Source organism: Candoia aspera, chromosome 3 (assembly GCF_035149785.1).
Source record: "Candoia aspera isolate rCanAsp1 chromosome 3, rCanAsp1.hap2, whole genome shotgun sequence".
Classification (NCBI taxonomy): domain Eukaryota; kingdom Metazoa; phylum Chordata; class Lepidosauria; order Squamata; family Boidae; genus Candoia; species Candoia aspera.
The window spans coordinates 73,280,430-73,297,678 of NC_086155.1; positions in this window are offsets into that span (position 1 = coordinate 73,280,430).

The window sequence follows — 17,249 nt, forward strand, 5'->3', positions numbered from 1 at the left end:
ATGAATTATAGGAATTATGTCAATAGGTGGGCACCAGGATATACTGTATAAAACAAAGCTTTTGGTGATCAGAAGCTACTACTGTCAATAACACAGCTTCATGCCTTTGTCTCTTTTCTACCCAGTTTGGAGTTTCCCATATACAATAGAATAGATTGATTTTTAAAAAAAATGTATTTATTTATTTATAAGATCTATAATCCACTTTATTCCAGAGCCTCCAGGCTCTACAAGACAAACACAGTGCAAAGAACAATATAATAATAATAATAAAAAATAAAGATATGGAAAGGGCAGCCTGGTTTGGAAAATAAGCAACTCTGAAATGTTCATTTACAATAGTAAATCAACAGCTATTCAGACAACTGCAGTGGAACATAATATCACAATTTTGAAATGAAACAAATATAATTAATAATGCACCTATTTTTATTTTCATTTTTATTATTATTATTATTGATGGAATCAACTTTATAAGATGTTGCCAGATGGAGCCAATGGGTGTATTTCTATATCAACCTTCAAGCATTCGGAGCACTATTCCCCCTTACTATGGGGGTGGCCTGTGGGGATCATTATTTACCCAACTATAAACTCCTACCCCTCTGTTTTTTCAGAAAGCCACAAAGCCTGGCTATTCTAGAGAGCCTTGGGAGTTGAATTATTTTTAAAAATTGCCAAAGCATTCTCGGTGACTTTTTCAGTTCTGAATTTCCAATGAATTTTTGAGGAGACCAGATTTGAGTTGGTCTGTTTACCCTTAAAAGAACACAAGCAAAGTTTTCTTGGTTAGATTATCAGTCTTGCCTTGAAAATGAGGATTTATCAAAATGGGTTAGGATTGTAAGAGGAACAATTGGAGTAGGGGTTTTCTTCTTCTGGGAAGCCCTCTTTCAATTTGGGCATCTTCTGAACCAGTCCAATTCTATTTGGGATTCAACTGAATCCAATACTTCTGTTAGATATATACCACAGACTATATAACACTTTGTTTTAAATTATTTCATATTTATCATCTTTGGTTGCACAATCCTTCAGGCCTATATTTACAGTGAATGACACAAATGAAATAAATCTGAAACTATATTTGCTTAGTAAATAGGTCATCCCAGGCAGTCTATAAAGAGCAATTCCTTCTTCAGCTTGAAATATAATCTCAGTCACAACGAAATGGGAAGCTGAAGTTACAGCTCTCAGTTGCATAGTGATATCTCATTAGTGTGAATTTACTAAACAGATTTAATGCACATTTTACCTTATCACTCAAGCCTGCAAAGAAGTAATCATAATTCAAAAAACTTTCTCTAACACATGTTCACAGAGATGTTTTAAGCATTAGGCAAAACTTTACTATGATGTATAATTCACTTAATTAGATGCACTCAAACAGAACTTAATTAATGCTGCCACTTGTTTGATCTGTATTTCTAGATCAGTGTTTGCAGCCATGGCAGTTTCCAGATATGTGGATTTCAGCTAGAATTTCCCAGCCAGTATGACTATTTTTGAGATTCTGGGAACTGAAGTCCATACATCTGGAAGCTGCCAAGGCTGGGAAAAAAGACTATTGTAGAACAGTAAGCCTTTAACATATTCCAAAGATTTAATCTTGTGTTCTACTCCGACTGGCTTCCCTTTGCTTCTTGTCAGTGTTTTTGCCTCTTATTAGAAAACTAGGACAGATAAGTCTACCCACAAACAGTTCTCTTCTTTCTTGGATTAATTTAGTTCTTATTCCCAGAGAAACAAGGATGGGAAATAATAGGTTCTGTTGGCCAGTGCAGTTGATTTCAGTGGTACCCAAATGTAAAATGTATATGATGGCTGTCTGTGATCACCTGAGACGATGAGAGATGCCATAAGGAAACAGTCACTATTTCTTATTAGCTTACAGATCTGATCAAACTGGTGCCACAGAAGCATTGTTCAGAGGATTAAAATAGGCTCTGTTTCAAACAAAAAATGTGTGCAAATGGCCTCATGAAATTTTTCATCCTATCCATAGGATGGGGTAATTATTTCAGTATATTTTTTTCAGGGCAGGAACAGGTCTTCAATAATTTCTTGGAGATGAGGGTTACTATTAGAAGCAGCAGGACCATGCCATTCTTTTCTTTTTATTCCTTTTCTTTTGCATTAAACTGTGTTTGTTTTTATTGACAGTGGAACAGTGTCACATAATTTGCACAGAACCCAGTGAACTAGATTTCCTTTGAAATATCCACTTTTCTAACTTTTCTCTCTAACTTTTTCTCTCTCTCTTGTCCTTTTGCTGGTTGGTGGGTTGGTTAGTTTTGTGCTGATAGATAGATAGATAGATAGATAGATAGATAGATAGATAGATATGAATTTATTTTAACCTTTGTTTTTGCTTTGAGAATTATATCTTGAAAAGTGAGTTAAAACTTTATTTTTTAAAACAAGGTATTGGATTCAATTGTCACACATTTTTACTATTTATCAATTGATCACATATTTCTCCTTTTTGTATGTCAAGTTAATATCTTAAAGTGTGTGGGGTGGTGGTGGTGATAGTTCAGTTCTAAGCTGAGTTACATTGTGGTTTATAAGAACCACAAAAATAATAGTATGTTTACAGTTAAAATGATATGACTTACTGGATATGAATAAGACACATTTCAGGCCAGGCCAGAGCAACTGATAGAAGTCAAGAGAGAAAATAGAAGTGTGATGATTGTCAGTGCATATCATATACATTTTGCTGGGTCTTGGCCATTGTACTTTTCAGATAGTAATTCTAAGCTGTATCTAAGCAATTCTTTCAGTTTCTACATTTCTATTCCTTATAATGAATTCTTTATCCATACAATAAAGACTGTATTGCTTTCATCTTTAAATGGTCTGAAACAAAAAAGGTGTGCAATCTTATTATGCCTAGAGCAACAATTGGCATTTGAGTGGTGAGGTGGAGACAGCTCTCAAAAAAAGTGATTGGCACTAGAACAAAAAAATGGGAAGAACCAGAATAAAAACTAAAGTTAATTTGCTATAGAGTGAAGCAAATGTTATTTTTAACAGTATAATCTGGGAGACTGTCAAAATAGGCAGCGTTAAAATTCTATGCACACTTATACAGGTGTAATCCCTGTAGCTCAAAGAGATTTACTTCTAAATTAATATGCGTAAAACTGCTACGTAAGACAATAAGGAAACCATAAAGCACTTCACAAAGATTGTTAAATAACAGTTGGTAATAACATCTCTTCACCTATATGTGGAATACTGAAATTCAATTTTCTATCTCTAGTTCTGTAGGAGATAACCAAATAAAGTCAGTGAAACTGGTGGAGCAGATGCAGAGAAGGTAATTGCAGGCAGAACAGGGGAAACAATAAACAGAGCCAGGGACAGGGGAGCTGGGAACCATAATAAACAGATCAATTTAAAGAGGCAAGTAACTTTGGTATTATAAGCACAAGAAAGGGGAAAGACATGTGACACACACACACACACCACTTTCCATATTTGTGGAGCTTATTTTGTATTCCAGTATCAGGGAGCAGTGTGTTCTAACAAAAACATACACCCCCCCCCCCCAAATCACAAGGTCAAGGAAGATTTTGGTGATCTGATCCATATCACAACAAAGCATTCCTTTAATCCTACGTTTTCCCACATTATCAGCAGATTTCAGTTGGAAGCAACAATACTCATCTGAACCCAATTTTCAAGTGGGTTGACAGTTCTCTTGAATGTTACTAATTTTCAAGATCAACAACAGCCCATCTTCTGGGTTGATTTTCAGACAGAAACACTACTAGATATAGATGGGAATAATTTATTTGATCTGCCCTTTATTAGTAACTGACCAAAATCTGTCTTCTTGAACTGAATCAGAACTAAGGTGTTCTTTTTTTTTCATTTTTGCAGTTCCCTGATTAAGAAAAAAATGTAGACAAATGTGTATATAAATGGAGGAAATTGTATACCAACAAAGTAGGGAATGTTGGACAATTAGTGTGGGAAATTTCACTTTATTTTGCACCCAACACACTACCAGTTAATCCCTTATCTATCAGAGCAAGCACATGCACTACACAGTTCAGCTGCCAAAAATATGCACTGATTTTATTTATTAAATATCAGCAATAATAATAATAATAATAATAATAATAATAAACAGTTAAATGGCAAAAAGGAAAAAAAAGCAAGCAGAAGCAGGACAGAAGAAAGATATGAACAACAGGCAAGGCAAGGGAAAACCATCAGCAGGGACTCTGTGCTTGAGCCTTCTTCTTGATGGCCCCTTGTTCCTGCCTCTGGAACAAACTACCCAAAGATATTTTGGCCAGCTATTCCATATTATATTTTCAAAGAGCCTTGGTTCTTCAGAGAGAGAGTACAAACAATTTTTTTTTAAAAAAAATGTTTGTACTTTGAAATAAATGGGAACTGAAAAAAAAATGGAACGAAGATTTTAAAATCCCACTGGAGAAAATAAATAAGCAAACATCTTCTGTAAAAATAGATCCTCTTAATGGTGTTCCTCTTCTACCAGGCTGATACTCAAAATGGAGAAGTTCAAGACTCCTGCATTTTACTAATTGGAAAGGACAGGTAAAAAGTTGGCACTTTGCCTTCTGGCCCAATCAAAATGCTCAGTGGTGGATAGGTGTCAAATGGTTTATTCTATTGCTTGATTGGGACTTGTTGGCTTTTTGCCGAGGTGCCCAATTAATGCTCACTTTCTGGATTACTAAAGCAGAATAAGAAAGATAGTCATTCTTCCAGCTTGCATTTGTTATGTTGTTGTGTGTGTGTGTGTGTGTTTGTTTAAAGATTTTACCTTGGTTAGTGATAGCAGCAGGAGTGGATGACTAATTAAATTTACGAGGTAAAAAAGCAAGAATACTTGAATATAAAGATGGGGAAGGGTGAATAGATTCTCAATAGATTCCATTTAATGAAACCATTTAATTTCCTGTGTGTGACAATCTTTTTAAATGAAATCCCAAGTATTTCTGGACACATTTTATTTAGGCTTTGGACAGAGTAGATGAACCAGAAATGTATTTTACAAAGTGAGCCCTTTAAAATATGGGCTTGGTAGACTTTGGAGTGCATGGGCTTGCAATTTGCATTTGATAGGTTTTGTACCTTTTGAGCTTCTTTGCTAAATCAAGAGATTGTTCTCCAAAGACAGTCAGCTGAGTAAATGTCAGGAGCTCAAAAAGTAAATTATACTGCAAACAGCTTTGATATTTCTATGAAATGAAAGTAAAGCATACTTATTTCTAAAATACAGAATTTTATTTAAAGTAAGTGCAACACCCCCACCCCTTTTCTTGTGACCTTTATGAGATTCCAAACAGTGACGAATTTGGTCATTACAAATAACCTTTTCCCAGCAAGTGCTTTACCAAATGGGACATTCTCTCGAGTAATGTGTGAATTCATTTCCTTCAGCAAAACAGTACTAAAAAAGAATAAGAACCCTTTAGGTTATCTTCAGAACAGCAGCTTTTACTAACACCAAAAATAAAACAAAATGAATGCTTAATACTGAGTTGCTGCTTTTAATATAGTTTTTAAAGAGAATCATATCACAACTCACTTATAGGTGGGTTGTGGCATGCTGGCACCTTTGTTTCCAAGTAAATTATCGTACATGCACAGACACAAACCCTCTCATTGTATGGCAGCCACTTAAAACATGACGTTGCCTCTGAAGAAAGGTTAGTGCCCACAAACTAAAAGGAACTCCTTTTGAACCGAGTTGACACCAGATGATCTTACAGCGTATCAACCCTGGAAACCATCTCAAGGAAATCTTCAATATCTTTAAGCAGTTTAATAAGCATTTATTTCCTTTTCTCCATTGGATTATTGGGCTGGTCTTCTCACTTTGATAAAACTATTTTTTTTAATTATTCCCTCTTTCAGAAAGTGTTTTCACTCCCTTGATTTGAAAAATAGCCCTTTTTGGATCCATTTGGAAGCCATCTAATGTAATTCAGAGACTGAATCTGAATCTTGATTTGCAAATTTGAAGATTTGTGCTTTTCAGTGACAGTGGAAATTTATAAATAGCTCTAACTTTTAAATAGAGTTTAGAACTGGATGAAATTTGCAGACATAATAATACCTTATGAAAAGAAGCCTTCTAATCTTGAAATAAATAAGTTGAGGACTTTTTGTTCTTTTTTTAAATAATAAAATGCTAATTACTTTAGCAATTATATGACTTCTGCGGGAATAATTTTTCCTTCTGAACAAATAGGATTTTTTGTAGTATAATAACACTTGCGGACTGAAGATCCCTCCTTCAAAATGCTTATTCTCCCATTATTATTTGTAGACAACTGAAATAAAAATGCTATAAAGAGGAGATAAGCTGATAGTTAGGAAATCTGATAAAAATATGCTAGTAGCAACATTTTCTGTAAGGGCAATATTCAAACTGTGGGACGATGACATGTTTTCTCTGTGTATGTATGAACAATCTGTTTGAAAAAGTTCTGTATTAGACAGTCCTATGGAATTGCAGAAGGATATAAATGCACTAAACAAACCAATAAATAATAGAGGAGATGATGATGATGATGATGATGATGATGATGATGATGATGATGATGATGATAATTGCATGCCACCTGATTCTCAATAACTCTAGGCAGCTCACAACAATCAAACAAAGGAATTACAATAAATATCTAGCATTTCCAAGTGTTTGTCCAATGTTTCACTAGTCTTAAGAAGCACAGAGTCCTTAGAACTCTCTCAGTGTTTTTGTCCCTGGAAGAAAGGACTAACAAAAGTCTTTGGCATATCCCGGCAATTTGAAAGGGATTTTAATTTTTTTGTCTTTTGTTATTTCTTTAAGTGTTAACTGCCCAGAGTTATTTTATATAATATGGGTGGCCATACAGATCTTTTAAATAAAATAAATACATAAAAAGATCTCCCCAAAACACTTGGTTGAAGAGGGAACCCAATCACCAAGCTAAATCTTCACCTCCCTTTCCCCCTTTTCTTCTGTTTTGGTGGTTTCCTTATATGGAGAGTTTGGGGAAAATGTGTCCATTTTTGCATGAATATATTTTGTTTCATTGTGTTTCTTTAAATCTCTAAATCCAAAGGTAACCTAGGTTAGATTTACTTAGTATTTAAATGGGAGGCAACCAAGAAATTCCAGGATTGTAGGATAGAATGTAAAGTCAAAGAACATCCCAAAAGGAGACAGTGGCAAATTGCTTCCATATTATTGCCAAGAAAAGTACATGGATGATCCATGAAGTTATCAGGAATCAAGCCTGACTCAAAGAAGATTTGATTTATTAAACTGCTAATGAAACATTAGATGGTTTAAGGTTCAGATTGGTCAATTTTGGGAGAAACCTAGATATCTTGTGAATTTTCACAAATCAGTGCAATGCAATAATATATTCAAGTTCACCAGAATCCAAAGCTCAACCCTCCTTTTTCAGAAAATTGTTTATTTTCCTAACACTGATCCCAAAAAACTCTAGCTCCAACATTAACAATTGGTACTCACAGAAAATTGGACACTCACAGTCCTTCCAAATTAATTTAAAAACACCAACACCAGTGCCAAAACATTTCAGTGCCCACAAATTGCAATATTTTAAATCATATGAGAAAAGAGTACACTCAAATATTTCAGCATTCTCACATAGTACAAGATCACATTGTACAAGAGGGCTAAGACTGCTGAAATGTGGTCAATACGCATTCATAGTGCACCATTTGAAGACCAGAAACACCAGATTAAAGACAGATCATCATGGAAAAAAATGATCTATATGTGTATGGTTGCTAAGAGTTGACAATGACTTGATGGCACATAATCAATCAATCAATCCTACTTGTCAGCATGTATATTTGCATTTTAATAATCATACAATGTGTTTATAAAATTTTGTGGGCTCAACCAATTCTCTTATTTGTTCTGAATTCCAGAGTGTCAGTTACTTACTGATATATTTAGTTGGTATATGTCTCCCATTTGGTACTGGAGAAACTCCTGAAAATACCATGGACAGCCATGAAAATAAACCAGTGGTTCATTGAACAAATCAACCCAGACTTGTCACCTGAGGCCCAAGTGGCCAGGCTCAAATTATCCTACTTTGAACACATTATGTGAAGAACTAGGTCTCTGGAGAAGGCTCTAATGCTGGGAAAGGTGGAAGGAAAGAGAAGAGGACAACCAGCAGCAAGGTGGAGGGACTCAGTTACAATGGCAATGGGTGCCCCATTGGAAGACCTGAAAGACCAGGTTAGGGAGAGATCATTATGGAGAAAATCTATCTACGTGGTTACTAAGAGTTGACACCACCTTGATGGCACATAATCAATCAATCAATCAATCAATCAATCAATCAATCAAGATGTCTCCCATGGCTTTAAATAGTATAATACTTTTCCATGCTTTTATCTGTAAGAACTTTCTGGTTCCTACTCTTATGCATAGGAAATATCAGCATACTAGCTCAGTCTGAACAGCATGAAATAGGGTAGAACTATTTTAGGCAACCCTTCCATTCTGCAAGTTGCATCGTGACATCAATCTACAAATACAGCAAATTGCAAAGACATCGGTTGTGCCCACAGTTGCTCTGTCCTTGCAGGCAACTGGCTCTTCAGTGATGTCATAGTTTCACTTCCAGGGGAAGGGGCTGCTTAGCACTGCTTGCCTGGTGATTCTATCCCCTCTTGTATTCCTTGAACAAGGCTAAACGTATCTGGGATCAGTAGATTTGATCATTCTTTTTATTTTGCTCTTGCTCTCTCTCCCCTGGTCTAACTTTCCTAAAGGAGGACATGGACCAGAAGCTCACCGCTGAGATGTTTAAACACTGACCTTCAGGAAGTGGGATGTTGATTCTAAAAAAAGTCTTGAATGTGAAATATAGCTGCGTTTTTTTTTTTCATGCTAATAGGCTCACAGCCCGGCTAGGCCTGCTTCACTTCCTGTTCTAGTGAATTCACCCCTGTTCTTACTCACCGGTTGGAGCCTTCTCCACTTTTTAGATTACAGGTAGTTACTTTTTCATCACTGTTGTAACTGCAAATATTTGCTAAACGAATTAGTAGCTAAACAAGTACTACCTTTTATTCACTTTGCACAGGAAAAAATAAGTAGCAATGGCTGCTATTGTTTTTTGCTTGGCCTTCAGTGGGTATTCAGTTTAAACATTATGTTTGGCAGCCCAATTGCCCACATGTGTGCACATACATTTACACTATATGTGTGTATGTATATGTATATGTGGACGGGTATGTATATATGTGTATATGTATGTCTATACATATACATACACACACACAAAAACATACATAGATACATACACACACACAAGGACACACACAGTCTACATATACCCCCCCATACACACACACACAAACAGAAATCTCCACTTATGAATCTTGCACAGTCCATGAGGGCATGCTCTTATTTGTAAATAGAATTGTTTCATTTTCAGAGCCCACATTCATGGAATCCCTTCTTTTCTTTATATATTGATGTGTGATCTTTTTTCTGTTTTGATTCTCCTTATCGTAAGGCTGGAGACATGTCTCTTACCAATCATATTTTCATGTTTCTCCCCTTCTAGTCTTTTTATATGGATAGTATTATCTTCCTGTAAGTATATTTTTGCTTTCTTCTTCAAATTTTTTAAATATGTTATATGTCCTTGATTTCGAGAGCCAGTTTGGTCTAGTGGTTAAGGCAACGGGTTAGAAACCAGGAGACTGAGAGTTCTAGTCCCACCTTAGGCATGAAAGCCAGCTGGGTGACTTTGAGCCAGTCACTCTCTCTCAGCCCAACTCACCTCACAAGGTTGTTGTTGTGGGGAAAATAGGAGGAGCAAGGAGTATTAGGTATGTTCCTTGCCTTGAGTTATTTATAAAAATAATAAAGATAGGATTAAAAAATCTAAAAAAAATAAAACAACACTGTATAACAATATTATGGAGAAGTAAACTGTTCAAAAGAATCTATCTGTGGAGTCCTTGGTGCTCTCTGAGCCTTGTTGTTTTCTTGCAGACATTTCATTGCCAGACTAGGCAACATCTTCAGTGTGAAAGAGGAGTGGGACTTGCTCTCTGTTTATATACCATCGTTTGTCCTGCTTGTGTTGGTGGAGGTGTTGTTCTCTCCTTGGGGGTTCCTTGATTGGGCTGTGCTTGCTGCTTGGTTGATTGACTGAGTTAGTAGTTCCTTGATTAAGGTATAATGTACTGTTTGATGGTTCATCTGGGGTTAATCCTGACGTCAATCTTTGCACATCTAGGTGTTGATTGATGGTAAGGAATCTATCTATCTATCTATCTATCTATCTATCTATCTATCTATCTATCTATCTATCTATCTATCTAATTGAGCCAGTCACTCTCTCCCAGCCCACGACATCAGGCTCAGGCGACAAGCGGGTTGATCAATTCCTGTCACAACCAATGGATCAACATTCAGTTGATCTGAAAAGTGGATCCTGCACCTGCAGGACAAATGCTAGGAAGGAAAAGAAAATGTCCTTGACTTCTGGTGATGTCTAGGCAGTGCTTCTTCTTCATACTGGACTCCTGACATGTTAGCTGTGGATACATCATTCCCATCTACTAATTTTTATCCCTTTATGGAGCAGAGCAGAGAAGGGATCACCTGGTGTCCTACTTTGTATCTTTATTCTGCTACTGTCATGTGCATAAAACGGTTAAGGCTGGAATGACCAAGAGCCACTTCCTTTGGTACTGTCCATGTTAATTTCCCACAGTATTGTTTCCAGGGGTGCTGGAAAATTATGTACCTTTGGTATAGATAGCTATAGCTATAGATAATGTAGATTGTTGATATTAAATCTTCTGCTTTTTATCTCTTGCCTGTTGTTGATTTCACTCTCTTCCTGCTTTTCTCTGCTTTTTTTGTTCACAGTCACTCATGTCCTCGTGACCTCCTGTCTGGATTACTGCAATGCGCTCTACATGGGCTGCCCTTGAAGAGCATTCGGAAGCTTCAGCTGGTGCAAAATGCAGCTGCACGGGTAGTAAGTGGAGTCAGATATTCAACACACATAACACCGCTGCTACAGGAGCTCCATTGGTTGCCGGTGTGCTTCCGGGTGCAATTCAAAGTGCTGGTTGTCACCTTTAAAGCCCTTCATGGCTTGGGACTGGGTTACCTAAGGGACCATCTTCTCCCAGTTGTTTCTGCCCATCCAATTCGATCTAGTAGGTTGGGTATGCTGCAGGTCCCGTCAGCCAAGGAATGTCGGTTGGCGGGAAATAGAAGGCATGCCTTTTCAGCCATAGTGCCTGCCATCTGGAATCTTCTCCCTACAGAGATTAGGATGTCCCCGACTCTGTTGGCCTTTCGTAAGGCTGTGAAGACCTGGTTATGTGCCCGGGTCTGGGGCCCTGAATGTGTGAAAGGTCCCATTTCTTGGTTATATTAACATCTATGCACTGCTTATTTGATGGCCATGTATATTTATTCTGTAATTTAATTGTTTTAATTGAAATTGTTTTAATTGTTTTATAGTTTTTATTGTTGTAAGCCACTCTTAGTCACTTGCTGAGATGGGCAACGATACAAATGGAATAAATAAATAAATAAATGAATAAAAATAAATTTTGCCATTTGTATGGTCTTTTTTTTTTGGCCAATGTTTAATAAATAAATATCATGGTGTAATTTTGGTAGCTGCCCTGAGTGGTCTGTATGCTTGCTGTAATCCAGATATAGGGTTTGACTGGGAATGGGTTGGGTGCAACAATAAACTGAAAATTACCTAAAGTAATTTTCCAACATTCACAGCATTTCATATATATCAGCTCCGTAGTCCTAATAATAACTCAGAAGGTAGATCAATATGTTGCAGCTTCAGGATGACTATTACTTTGTTTAAAAGATGATGGTTAGCAACACAATCACATCCATACAGTATCTCCTCAGAAGTTGGTCCCACCACATTCAGCTGGAATGTCTCTCAGATAAACAGGTATAGGACTGTTGTCCTAAGTTCCTAGTTTATGCCTCATCTATGGGACTTATTGAGAAACCAGTGTCACACAACCTGTGCATGGGTGAGGTATAAGGTGGGGAAGGGCTGCACAAAGCTGTACCATTCTCCTAATATGCACAAATCTTCATTCCATCACATGCAAAGTATATCCCAACACATTAAATATTGTTTTACCACATATTTCTGTCATTAGTTTTATTTAATGTGACAATCATTCTAAGAAGAAGAGACTTATACACTTTTTCTGACCATTTTTTAACTGTTTTCTTGGCCTTGATAAATAATTTTATTCTCTTAAAACACATAGGGGGTGGCTAGACTGTTCCTATTTCCATACCTGAATTTTTCAATAAATGTAAGATTGCTGAAGCAACTTTCAGCTTCTCCAAAATCACCAAGGACGTGCAAAACTTCCGTAAGCCTATGCCAACTTACCTGAAAATTATATGAAGGAGGTTTCATTTTAAAATCTTATTTACTAATATATGTGAAGGGAGTTCATTCTCTTTTTGAAACAAACAAATGAAGAAACAAAAATATTGTCTTTTTTAAATACAATTTTTTACAAAGAAAACTCCCAGATCTGGGTAAGAGAGTGATGAGGCAGAAATCAGATATCAGAAATCAGAAATCAGTGCCTGCCCACTGGAACAGCATCCCCCCAGAGGTTCATATGGTTCCAACCCAAAAACATCCAGAAAGTCATTGAAAAATTGACTGATCTTCCAGGCCCTGGTGCAGATGGTGACTGAGCCCCTGTAGGATATTTTGTTTGTAAAAGAGAGTAGATGTTTATGACCTGTTTCTTTCTTTTTTTCCTTTGTTCCTTTTTTTTAAGTGTAAGCCACCCAGAGTTGTTTGTAGTCAGGCTGCCTTTAATTGTAAATCCTCCTCCTCCTCCTCCTCCTCCTCCTCTCCATGGATAACCCCTTGTTGTGGGGGAGGAGCTTGTGATGCTCTGATGAGGTTGAGAGCTATGCTGGCAGTAGTGTATTCTACCAGAAGGGTCACCCATGCCAGACAGGTCTCAGCAGAAGAGCCAGACTAAGTGTATCCATCAACCCACTCACTATGGTGAGAAAACAGAAAAAGAATTCTATCAACCCATTTGATGTGAATGAAGGCCAATACCAGCTAAAGGACTGGCAGCTGTGATTTCATATTGTTGTGTTAATAATAATACTAATAATAATGAGGGACTTGATAGATGGACAAAAATGCCAAATCCAGTCTAAAAATCTGGGTAACTATGCGACCAACCATGGTATTATAATACCCATTTGGTATTGCTTTGTGCCTAGATTATCTTGTCTTTTGTGGCAATAGGCCATGGTTGCAAGATTGCAGAGAGTGAAGTAAAACTATGAAACAGTATCAAAGTTACAATTTTTTTCTAGTCTATGAAAGTTACAAAAGCCATAATGAACCAGAAAAAGTGAAAGCAATAGTTCACATTCAGGGCCCCCGGGTCTGGGGCCCTGAATGTGTGAAAGATCCCATTTCTTGGTTACACTGTTCACACTGAACAATAATAAATGTGGAGTGTAAAAGTACTCTACACATGGAAGTACCACCTGATAGTTAGGAAGTAAAATCCAATGCCACTTACTCTCCTGCAAAAAATAGAGGAGAGCAACCTACATTAAGATTAATAAGACTATTGCTTCATTATTTTCTAAAGAAAATATTGATTTATGGATACCATTTAAGGATGTTCCTTTCTCTTAGTGTTGTGTAGCTAAATCTGAGAATTAGGCTGGGGAACCCAACAGACTAGAGAGGAAAACTGAATTAGCTTGTTTAATCTGACAAAAATGGTTCATGGCATAATGCATATTTTTCACCTGAGTTAAATTCTGGGAAATTGGGCTTCAGGAAAACAGCCACCAGTGGTCGCCTTTCAGGCCTTTGACAGGAAAGTCAATCAACTTATTGTATCTGGTAAATCTAAGTTATTTTAAATTAAAAAACAGGAAGCTGTACTTAATAGACTTGCCTTTTTTCGGAGCCGAAATGTCACCTTTTCATGCTGCAGTAATCAAGAAATCTCTTTTTTTTTTCCTGGTGTCAAATATATGCAAACTAAAATCCATCACTTTTACCCATTGTTAGTTGTCAGGTACAATTTTGGTTTTAATCACTACATTCAAAATCACTATGCACTTCACACCATCATTTTAATTTAAATGTCATTTATCTGCTAAAGGCAAAAAAAAAAAAAAGAATAAATAGAAAATAAGTGAATTCATTCTTAGGTGTAAACCTTTCCTTCCTTAATGTGCCACTGTTGGAGCTTTTAAACAGTCTGGCAATCAGACTGATTTTATGTTGCTTAACTTGCAATTATTAATAAACCTTGGCTGGTTCCTCATGGCAAAATGCACAACAGCTCACATGTACTGTAAGGTGGATTTGTAAATCTTCACAGCATATAGCAACACTTCCTTTTGTGCTATAAAACAGTGATTCCACTATGGAAGATAGGTGGTCAAGTATAATAACTAAGATGAGAAATCCTAATTATTTCCTGTGTTACAAATCTACTCCTGTAAACAAGATGAAAATGATCTACTAGTCTGTCAACTTGGTAAAAGGGTATGTTCCAATTCATGCATATTACTGAAGTATACCTTGGAAACGTAATGCATGCTGTGGTAGTTATTTCCAAACTTGTGTATCATGTTGTCATTGTTCCTGTTTTCATACCTGAGATTATGTTTTTTTTAAAATTGTGCATCAACACGAATCCAGTACAAGCAGAAGCAGTGATTATAGCAAGTTACCACATAAACTCCCTATCACTTATACTTGTTGAGATCAGGGGTGTGGAAAGAGTTACAATTCCTTTTCTTCCTAAGAATAACATTGGGTTGTCCTATGCTATGCTATGCTATGCTATGCTATGCTATGCTATGCTATGCTATGCTATGCTATGCTATATATATCCTATACTATGCTATAGTGGAGAACACCATTTAATCCAGCAATGTCTAATGAAATAGGAGTTCAAAGATAAACTGACTTAAATAACAAACTGACTACCTTAGTTTTAAACTGAGACAAAATTCTTTGGACAAAGAATTGTAATTGTCTACACTGCAAATGGGTTGAATAGGCATGTTAATCACGACACAAAAATAAGGCAAGCCCTAAAAAGGGGTCACATTTGAAAAAAGAACATAGTGCCTAGGTGTTTGTATGCCAGTTTATGAGCCCAGATAGGAGAGCTAATGTCTTGGTTGTAAACAAGAATATAGATTTATTGATAAAACTCACAATTGTAGAATTAGTGGGATACATTCATTCCTTGATACAAACTGTATGAAGGAGGTGATGTTGATTATATCAAAGAGGAGATAAAATCTAACATATTCTAAAATACTGGAAGTCCAGATTCCCTCAGGAATCCCTATGGATGACAATATCTGTCAGCAAACATAAATTACATCTAAAGGTATGCTATGGCTCACATAATTAAAATGCAGTAGATGAACTTAGGATGGTAAAAGAAATCAAAGACAAATGCTTGTAATAATAGAAGACTGCAGATACCCTTACACAGAGTGGATATGTTCATTTCTCAGGCCATGACAGCAATATATGGAGATTGCAGAGAAAATGAATGAATGAATATTTTTTTCTTCTGTCTTTACTACAGAACAATAGGATGGATACCTGAGACATTACTGACGTTCTTAGGGAGGGAATGGGAACAACTAAACAAATTACAGATAACAAGAGAAGATATTCAAGGATATAGTGAGAAACTACACTTAACAAAACATCAGGTGCTGATGGCAACCCCACTAGATTTTTTAAAAAAATGAAATTGTGATATCCTTGCAAAAATATATGTGTCTCTCATATTGCACTCATTGCACATATTGGAGGATTGAAAAATAGACAATGTGACACCAAGCTTAAAAAAGATCCAGGAAAGATTTTGGAAATTATAAGATGTTCAGTTTAATTTACACCAGGCAAATCTGGGAAATAGTAATTAAAGAAGAAGAAAAAAAAAACCCTCAGCTCATAGAAGAACAAGCTTAAGACAACCTGTGTGGGGACTGGTGTTTTTTGAGTTGTTCCTAAATCATCTTGATTTGGGGTAAGCAATGAGTTGGCCAAGTTTGCATATAGTACTAAATTATTTAGGGTGGTGAAAATCAAGAAAGATTGTGAAGCAGTCCTGGTGGATTGCTTTAAATTGATTGAATGCTCAAGCAAATAGCAAATGTATAAAATAATGCATCCACTTCCCTGCAATTCACAAATATATTGATGTATTTGTTTGTAGCTAGCCAGAAAAAAAGATCTTGGGATCATAATGGATAGTATAATGAATATCCCTCCCTCCCTCCCTTAAGACAATCAGATTATTTGGAAAGAGATTAAATATAAAACTGCCAACATTGTTAGCCCTTATATGAACCTAAAGTACACCCACATCTGGAATACTTTGTACAGTTCTGGCAGTCACATTGAATAAGGATAAAATAGAACTGGAAAATAGAAGACAGCAATCAAAATAATCAGAGGGCTCAATCACCTTCCTCACTAGAAAAGGTTTTAGAACTTTTTACTTCAGAAAAAAAAAAAGGCTGATTGAGGAGAATAAATCTATGCATGGTATGAAGAACATGGAAGGAAAGAGTTTTATTCTCAAAACTCTAGGTTTAGGAATTATGCAATGTAGCTCATTTGAAGGAGTTTGAGAACAAAGTATTTCTTCACCAAACATAAAATGTAGATATCATGGTAAAATAACATGACCCAATTTTACCATTGTATCAGGGAAAGCATTCCTCTAAGTACCAGTGATAGGGAACAATGGTGGGACAGATGTATATTTCCATCACCTGCTTGTGAGAACCCAAAGGCAATTGGATATACTTACTATACACTAGTGAGAAACAAAATGTTGATCTGTTCTTATGATTGGGGTATGGAGTCACATCAACCGTTGTCATTTCCTAATTGCTGCTGATACAGAAATAAACATCTCTCTCTCTCTCTTTCTCTCTCTCCCTCTTATCTATCTTTAGTCCTATAGAGGTATGATTCCTCATTCTATGGAATAAAAGGTCCACTGCTACTATATTAAAAGACTTTTCTTAAGTTATGCTGTACCCTCAAGTACATCAAAATAACACTGTTGCTATTGTTAAAGGTGTGAATGTTAATCCGATGGGACTGTACTTCATGTAAACCTAACTGTGTTTGTTAGCAAAGACTCATTTT